Below are 10485 nucleotides of genomic sequence, written 5' to 3'. Positions count from 1 at the left end.
GATAGCTTCGTTGTTGTCCTTTTAATTATGCCAGGTATGAAATCCTAAGCAAATTGTAATTTTAATCTTAGTATCGACTGCAATAGGAATGGACCATTAATCTTCAGAAGACTGTCGTTTAGAACTGATTGACTTAGCACTTTAGCCATTACGCCAGGGCAATTTATAATGAAGTCAAGGAACCTTAAACTTCTTCCTGCGTCTTAAATGTGTGACTTTACTACATATCACAACAGATTATAACTTATTCATTTATATATATATATATATATATATATATATATATATATATATATATATATACACTAGCAAAAGTACCCATCGTTGACTGGGTTCAAAAACAGCCTACAGAAAATGGACTCTGAATTATGAAAGTATGATAGGTTATGAAAAGGAAGGGGTGTAAAGAGATAGCTTCGAATTTGCGGGTATCAAAACAAAAGCAAAATATGATGAAAGTAAAAATAAAATAGAAAAACCTCATAATTTATTATACCATACCTGTTCACACTGAAACACTTATTGCAATATTCTGTGGATCTATATTAAAAAAACTTGTTAAAATTTGTGACATATTTCCATTCTATGGAGGTCAGGTTCGAACGAACACCCCATAATTTTATTACACCATATTTCTTCAAACTGAAACATAATTATCAAAGTATACTTACGCAGATAGATATGAAAAGTCTTTATAAAAGTTTGTCCCTATTTCCATTCCATGGAGGCCAGGTGCGAACGCAGACCACACACTTTTATTATACCATCCCTATTTAAGTTAAAACATACTTATCAAAGTATTCTAATGTACATCTATATAAAAAAAAACTTGTAAAACCTTTTTTTTTTTAATTTCTTATTTCCATACTTTGTGGACCAGGCGCGAACGCAGACCCCACAATTTTAATCAACCACCTTTCTGCCAGATCAAACATAATCATTCATGTGTCGCGATACATCTTCTATCATTATATGTAATCAGTTTTTTAAAATAGTCAACCATATAGGAGCCTATTCGTGACCAGACACACACACAGACATTCAGCTTTATATTATATATATATATATATATATATATATATATATATATATATATATATATATATATATATTTAAAGGGGTTTAGAACAGTGGTCTAAGAAGCAGAGTGTATTTTAATGTGATAGTAAAATTACTAATTTGATTAAAATACATGAAAAGAACAGTGTTCGCTGTAATGCAGATATATAATAAGCTCGATAGGCAAATATCCTAGAGCTACTTTAATATTTAGTAAGGTGATTGATAATTTAAAATACAAATTAGAATTAAAAATCTGTTTCATAAGAAGGAACACAACAAAGCCAATAATTTGTACGATCCTTTCGGAAACAATGTTTTTATTGCGGTAAACATTAATTCATGGACAATAATTTTGACATATAGTTTTGTTTTAAACAAAGTCTCCTCATCAGCAAAAATATTGGGTGTTTTTATTTATAAAAAAAAGACACCCTGAATAAATCTAGCATTTTTTAAGTAAGACAGATGTATCTTTTAATTGTTCGCCTTTTGAAAACCGTAATTATCGTCAAAGCATTCATTTGGATGTTAAATGTAGCTTACAAAAATATTTTTATAAGCTACATTCAACATCCAAATGAGTGCTTTGACGATAAGTATGGTTTTCAAAAGGCGAACAATTAAAACAAGTGTCTCATTTTTTAGGGAATCATCAGTGAGTACTGATTGTAGTCGAAAAACTTACTCGGCTACATAATACATTTTTCAACTGAAACTAAAAGAAATGCTTGTCAGATCGAGAGAATCAACAGAAAAATAAACACTCTGTCGTATTTAACAAGATTTTCCTTAGTAACGACTTGCTGCCAAAATATACACACACATTATATATTTTTGTAGTCATCGACATACAGTTCTGTTTCGTTGTATCACAACTCATCAGTGCCGCTAGACTAGCATCTCTCCCAAGCCAAGGATTGAACCTAGAACCGTAGTGTTGACAATCGGCAGTTCTTCAACTCGACCATGGAATCGACGTTCGAAAATAACTCCTCGGAATGTTTATTTAAATATATATATATATATATATATATATATATATATATATATATATATATATATATATATATTAATACTTAAAAACTCTAGTGTTTCATCCTTTTGTGAATCATCAGTGCAGAGGGTTACGATTACAGCCGATCGGGAGATTCGAACCCGGCTACGAAACCATCTCTGATTCCATTAGCAAGGAACAACCCACACGGTCAACGTTAACTATAAAAAACACTAAAGCTTAAATATCAAAACAGCGAAGAGTGATTTCATGATTAGATAAAGAGATAGAGAGGAAGATTTGAATGCTTGCAAGGCACCATACTCATGTGTTTTCACTCTTATTAACCCTGAGATGAGGATACATTCCATTTGAATTAAATCCTAATCAAACATTTAATGAAATAGTATGATGTATTCTAAAACTATCGAGCACGTCCTTCTGTTTGTTTAAATTTAAAAAATGCCAAAATTGTAGGTGATGAGAAACTCATATAAACATGTGAAGAAATAAAACATGCCAGCACCTAGGATAAAAACGGCTCTCTAACCTGTTTATACACCCAGCTAGGGAAAAGATAAACAATGGTGCTTATCTAAAAGTGATACCTCAGCTATATGAGAGAATAATCAGGGTTAGCCACCAGACTTCATTGTAAATGTCCTGGTCCCTTTTCTCCATCATTTGTAGCAATAGAAAACAGAAAAATAAGAAGCTTAACATCCCGACTTAGGTCTGTAGCACAAAAGAAGTTACTACTGTTTTGGTATCACTGTTCAAACTTTACAAATACTAGACGAGCAGAAAAAAATGATCTCCCTCACGATATATATATATATATATATATATATATATATATATATATATATATATATATATATAAAGAAAGAGAGAGAGAGAGAGAGAAAGAGAGAGAGAAAGAAATTACAAAGAAGATGAAATTTTACAAGGCAGAGAGTTGAAACAACAATTAAATGATACAAGAAAACGAATTCTTTCAAAAATAGAAAAAGACAAGCCGTAAAATGTCTCCAATTTTAAAAAATGGAACCAGACATCAAACGAAATCCTAGATGAGCAGATAGAAAGATAATTATCTGCCTCAAGATATATATATATATATATATATATATATATATATACATATATATATATATATATATATGTTTAGCCGCACTGATGAATTGTGATACAGCGAAACCCTACTGTATGGGAATGACTATAATGCTCCTTATCTTGAGTTGAGCATATTGGGAAGTGATACACGATATAACATTAGCGTATTAAGCGATGCTCTTTGTGTAAACAAATCGGGCTTAGGTATTTGGACGATGTCAAAACATCGTTAATTTACTACCCGAACAGTAGCTGCCGATTACCGTAATAGTTCAAAGTTTTGACTGTCGTACGGGCGGTCGGGTTTCGATCCTAGCTTGAGGTAGTTACCTGTCTAGCCGCACTGATGAGCTGTGATACAGCGAAACAGTAGTGTATGTGGATGACTATATATATATATATATATATATATATATATATATATATATATATATATATATATATATAATGTAGAAAGTGAGATTAGTGTAATTGTAAGAAGAACCAGAGAAAGAGTCGGAGTATTATAATTAATGTGGACAGGAACTGCTCGGCGCGCCTATCCTGCCTTGATAGAGTTAAAAATCGGCCTCTAAGCCTAGTAGGTGATGTCGTTTTCTTTTCTCTGCAACCTCTTTCCTACCGAAATGACGTTACGCGCCTATCTCTGCTTTATCATTATTTCCCTGGCATGTGCTCGTTTGAGCTCCAATCTCTAGTACATCCTTGTCAAACTTTCACAAAACACAGTCGACTGGTTACAATCACTTGCAACACTTTCCTCCACGCTTTATCTGATTTTAACTCTAAATGCAGATTTCACAAACAAAGCTTCTTTCCTAGAACTGACTTCTTGTGGAACACTGTTCCGCTGGCCTGCTTCCCGGCAAACTACAATATCGTAGCCTTCAAGTCCAATGTAAACAAGTTCTTGTTGAACGGTTTCTTAAATAATCAAATTCTACCCAACTTACACCATTAACGATTACTACACAGCAACCTAACATTTATTAGCCCTTATACTCGAGTGGCTTTCGGGCCTTGGTGTGATGACTTTCTTGTAAAAAAATATTATTTTATGTACTGCATAAATCAATGGACATTTCTATTACATATATCAACGTTTTGTATTACTTAAATTGGTGTTGTTGTTTTTTTTTTATTATTCATTTTAAAGGAGGGGGGGCACAAATATCTGTCATTGTTTTCTCTGTCGTTCCAAATAGTTCCATATCAGTTTCTGATATAATCTTTTCATTTTACTCAACAAAAATATTTCTCGTACAAAAAAAAAGCGAACAACATTAAACTAAGCAAAACTGCGTTCGCTTGTAAAGATTCGATATGATCGTTATGTGCACCAGTGAAAAGAAGAAAAGAAATCGCGCTCCAGCTCGACAGTTGAGGATCAATATTAATTACAAATATCGATTCTTGTGCTTTGATCTGGAAATCTCTGCCGGTCGTGGACAGTTAATCAATCACACGAGCATCGATATTACTTATTTGTTTTATTTGTTTATTATCCTAAACGTAATTTAATGCTTAGCAGTGTTCATTTAATTAAAACGTTATGACCAGACAATATGTCGTCTCCTGTGATCACGTGACACGTATCCAGCCAATAAGATTAGTTTTTCAAATGGAAAAAGTCGGTTGCAGATGCGTAAATGTGTCTCAGCATGTTTTCGTTTTTACGCCACACTGACTCATTTTCGTGTCATTTATTAACAAATCCTAAAAAAGTTCTAGTAATATCCGTTATATTTGGCTTCTTCGAACTATTGTTCTCAGCTTGAGTGTTATTTTTATAACATTTCGACCGATGTAACCCTCGAACTTCTCTGGCTCTATCATGTCGAACTCGGGAATCTTTCTGTCAAACTCGAGAATCTGCACGGAATTTCATATAAAAGTGTTTATTTAATTCATTTAAATTTAAAACACCCGCACAAAGTGACTTTTATATAATAGCGCTTGACGGTAGCCGAATGGTTCTGGTCCTTGCTAATGAAGCCAGACATGATTTCTGTTGCCGGGGTTCGAATCTCCTGACTGGCGTTTATCGTGACACCCTGCACTGATGATTTCCGAAATTATGAAACACTTGTGTCTGTAGGTATTTAATAATTATTATAGGAAATAATAATGTCAGCTCTTTTAAGAAATTGTTTCTTATCTTTGAGCACTTTCAGTTGAAATAAAGTCGGTCAACTTAGCTTATATGTGTAGATCGTCATATAATGATTAGATCACTCTGGCTGACATTAAAAGCATTTAATAAGAATAAATGTTAAAATTCAAGTGTATCTCTCGCGGTTGACGGTAGCCGAATGGTTCGGGTATTTGCTAATGAAGTCAAACATGATTTTTGTTGCCAGGGTTCGAATCTCTCGACTGGTGTTAATCGTGACACCCTGCATTGATGAGTCCCGAAAGTGTCTATAGGTATTTAATAATTATTATAGTATATATATACTATAATAATTATTATATATCATTATTTATCATTCCAAAACCAAACCATTACATTCATACTCATATTTTTTTATTAATTTTTTTATAAAATACGTCTTATACGTGTTTCGTTTAATAGCAGAAGCCCACTAAACAATACATCAGAGACTAATGCATGTTTCTTAAGAAACAGATTTTTTTATTTGAAATTAAACTGAATTTGTTGAAAGGTAAATGTAGATAAAAGCAAATAGAAATGTTTAAATTCTGCAAAATTAAATAAAATATAAAAACACTTACTGCAATGTTTATTGGCGCCCCCTCAGATAACTGAATTCAAAGCACATGTTAGGAAATCGTTTCGCGCCACTGTATTAAGTTTGGAAAAGGTTATATCTATATCTATCTATCTATCTATATATATATATATATATATATATATATATATATATATATATATATATATATATATATCCCATGCCAGTATTATATGCAAATCAAATCGATACTTTTGTTCTAACTCCGATAGTTTTCAATGAAAATTCGTGAAACTTCGCACGTTATACGGCAACACTAACGCATACGCAGATATAAACTTTTAAGCTGATCTGCGCAATAGCGAGGAAACGACAGCCATTTTGGTGACTTGCAGATTTTTTTCAGCGTGCCAACTTTATATGTAAGATAGGACGTAAAGGTGCTTTATGTCAAGCTGAGAAGTCTAAAATTATTCAAAGGCTCCATAATAAGATTTCCACATTAGAAGTTGCGAAAGAATTACGCCATGACCATCGTACAATCAAAAAATATTGTACTAACCCTCAACTTTGCAACGGACGTTCTGACATAGGGAAAATTCGTAAGAAATCATATCTGTCGCGTAGAACAATACGCAAGATCAAGAGAGAAGTTCGTCGTAATCCTCTTGAAACTAGCAAACAAGTTTTTAAAAAAGCTGGCGTTCCTGATGTGCCCAAATCAATTCGTTGTCGTATCCTGAGGACGATTGCAAAATTTGGAAAGTCAGAGGTCCGCCCTCAATTGAAGGATATCCACAAGAAAAATAGGATGGAGTGGGCAAGAGATCACATGAAGATGAATTTTCAAACTGTTTTGTTCACCGATGAGTGTCGAGCGACCCTTGATGAATCCAATGGGTGGAGGGGAGGATGGTACCTTAATGAGGGTCTACGTCCCCAAAAGATCAGGCGTGAACAAGGAGGTGGCGGTGTGATGTTCTAGGCTGTAATCATTAGCAATGAGTTAGTAGGACCATTAAGATTTGCAGATGGAGTGAAAATTACCGCCAACCGTCAAACTCTACTTGACTTCATTAATGAACACTTGGAACCCTGGCACAAGAAGAAGAATTTGGCATTCCGAAAAAAGATGGTATTCATGTGTCTAATTCTTCAATGGACCAGAGGCTTTTTACTCTTGTCAATAAAAATGACAATTATATAAGATATTGGTTGTACTATGAAACCGTATTGCAGTTGTTTGTTCTTTATTATTGTTGTTCTCAATTTACAAATTCCTAGAATAATCAATGTTTCAATGATCTTTTAGCACTTTACCATATTTTAGCATTGGTTTGCATATAAATTTGGCACGCCGAAAAAAAAATGCCAATCACCAACATGGCTGCCAATTGTTTATTACTGTGCAAATTAGCTTAAAATTTTAGATCTGCGCTTGTGTTAGTGTTGCCATATAACGTGCCTAATTTCACAAATTTTCATTGAAAACTATTGAATTTAGAACAAAAATATCGATTTGCATATAATTCTGGCACGGGGTATATATATATATATATATATATATATATATATATATATATATATATATATATATATATATACAGCATAAGCACATTGACACACCGGTTCTCGCTGGATCAACCAAGTTAAGCAACGTTGAACCTAGTCAGTCCTAGATGGGTGGGTATTTGGGATTTCAACTGCTGTATGCGCTCTCTGCTTATCTCGTCATTGTTTCAAGTCGCCTTGGACTTCTCCTTGCCACTGGACTCAAACAGTGCCGATTCAGGAGAGATGTGGTTGGTGATTGCGCAACCTTTGCCTCACAACTAGATGCGTAACTGCCCCTACAGGGGGTATCCTTTGTCTTTCTGAGCTGAACGGTGGCCTCAATATGTTTTATTTTCGGAGGAGATAGAGTTTGAAAATATGGAGACAGAGCGAAAAGCAGACAGACATATAGCGGTTTCTATATATATATATATATATATATATATATATATATATATATATATATATATATATATATGGGTTCGAGATATTTAGATCTGGGTGTATTTAATAACATGATAATTTAAAACACGTTACATAAGTATTTTCTTTTGGACTAAGTGACCTTTTCTTTTAAATCTAGAAAAAAATGTAAATATATAAGGTATAGTTGGTATTAATAGGAAGCGACTTATCTCTGCTTCAAAACAGAATTTCTAATATTTTTGCCACTAAAAACAATACGCAAATACATTTCTAGCAGTTTCTTACACTCTTTTACAGATACTAAGTACGGTGTTCCCGCCACGTTATTTTGCAAATAACTTTCTTTGTATTAGCTATAAAGCGGTAGGAGTCAGCTAATGATGGCAATCGGAATGTCCAGCGATTCTACAGGGTAGAACGATAAAAATGCTGCCCTAAAGAAAACGACACTACAGTTTTATTTTAAAACATTTTTTTTAAATCAATTCATGTAACTTGATTATGTAGCAGAGCTGACATCTATTCAATGTAGCCGCCTTCAGCCTCAATCACCGCATCAATACAAGTCTGGAACTGGGGCATGCCTTTTCCAGAAGCGCCGGCGGGGGTTCGACGAATACTCGGCGGATGGCGGCGATCAGGTTGGTTTTGGAATTGTGGGAGGTCGTGTTCATGATGTTCTCCACGTATGATCAAACGAAGTAGTCCAGTGGGTTCAGGTCGGGGCAGGAGGGGAGCAGTGAGAGAAGGGTACAAAGTCGTAGCACTCCTTCTGAAGGGAAGCCTGGGTCTCTTTACACTTGTAGGTTGTTGCCGAGTCTGCCAGCGTCCACCTGATGTCACCAGGACATCACGACACTCTTCAGTATATCTAGGTACATTTTAGTGTTGACTTTCAAGCCGACTTCAAAGATGTGAGGTGGCATGATGTGGCTGGAAACTTTGTTTTCAGAATCCTGGGCAAGCTTTCAAGCGTGTAAACGTTTGGATTTTCATTTTGACGGTGTTGGCAATGATCTTGTTGTCATAATTTGTATCGGTAGAGAGTATGAGTTGTACAGCACCGCATCTCCGATCTCGGTCGTTGAACATTGTGTTACTTTCAGACATGATAGAAGGCTCCTATCGCTCTTGGGATTTGTACACAAATAGACAACTAGTAGATCGTCTGCAAAAACAAAAAGAAAAAAAGGTTTTCATCAAACGGAAATGGAATCATGTCGTCTTTACTAATGTGACAATTTCATAGTTCGACTCTCTCTCTCTCTCTCTCTCTCTCTCTCTCTCTCTCTCTCTCTCTCTCTCTCTCTCTCTCTCTCTGTGCCATCACGGCAAAATGAGCTAGTATAAAATATTTTACTAAATTAAAGCAAAATGTTGGGCGTTAGCGGAGGTATGCGCTCGGGTGAGTGCTCTTCCAGATTTCGTTATATATTTGTTATTACTAGCAATTTATTTGATCGTGTTCAAATGCTGAGTGCAAAAGCAAGCAATGGATTTCTCTTCCTCTGCTTCTCCCTGTTTGACACATTTTCACATAAAGATATATTTGTACCGTTTGTAGCGATGTTTGCCAATTACGCTGCAGTAATGAGACAAAACTTACGCTTATTAATTATTTAATTAATCTATTTAATGAAAATAATCGATCTTTTAACATTATGCTACTATAATTAATCGTTAATAATGTAACGATCGATATCCTTCATTGATATTTGAAATCTATGCAAGAATATTGAATATACAAGGAATACGGATGAATATTCAATGTACAAGGAATATGCAAAAACATTAAATGCTAGCAAGACCCGTGGAAATTCCACAGAAGGAGGAAAATATGCACTACTACAAATGGCGTGGCGTGGCTTCCTTCGGTCTTGACAGACTATGGATACCCAATGTAAGGGTGCCTGAGACAACATTGTTGCATGGCAGTGGCAAGTTGAGGTACAGGACGACTGGAAACAATGCCGAGATGAGCGGAGGGCACACACAGCACCGAGACTTCCCAAATGGTCACCCACCTGGTACTAGCCAGGGTCAACATTGCTTAACTTCGGTGATCTGGCGAGAACCGGTGGGTCAACGCGATTATGCCGTATATTACTGGGGACCGTTCGTCATGTCATATTTCCATCATATATATATATATATATATATATATATATATATATATATATATATATATATATATATATATATATATATATATATATATATATATATATATATCGTTATTTACTATAATAATTAAATACCTAAAGACACTAGTGTTTCATCCTTTCGGGAATCTTCATGCAGGGTATCACGTCGATAGATTCGAATTCTGACTTGATCAGCTACCGTTAACCACGTGAAATAACGTTGAAATTTAAACATCTTATTTTGAACTGATTTTACGTCAGTGTATATATATATATATATATATATATATATATATATACATCATTAGTTTTTTTAAACAAGAAATTCAGCAGAGTGCTCAATTAAAAGGGAAATCCGAAATATAAGAGCATACGAGACAAATATTGGCTGAACAGAGCTTGATAAGGATATCTTAAACAGTCCTAATTACCGGGCTTAAAACCGACGGTACCAGTGACTTTTCTCATCTAACAACTTTCTGTACAAAAAATATAA

General features: G+C 34.4%; 1 pseudogene; it reads right to left on the bottom strand.

Annotated features, from left to right (window-relative positions):
- Positions 1–9832: 9832 nt before the first annotated feature.
- On the bottom strand, positions 9833–9949 carry LOC145260737 (5S ribosomal RNA; annotated as a pseudogene).
- Between the last annotated feature and the right edge of the window lie 536 nt (positions 9950–10485).

This window comes from Euprymna scolopes, chromosome 36 (genome assembly GCF_053919585.1).
Source record: "Euprymna scolopes isolate OS-2025 chromosome 36, ASM5391958v1, whole genome shotgun sequence".
NCBI lineage: Eukaryota > Metazoa > Mollusca > Cephalopoda > Sepiida > Sepiolidae > Euprymna > Euprymna scolopes.
This window is presented reverse-complemented; position numbering and strand designations above follow the sequence as displayed.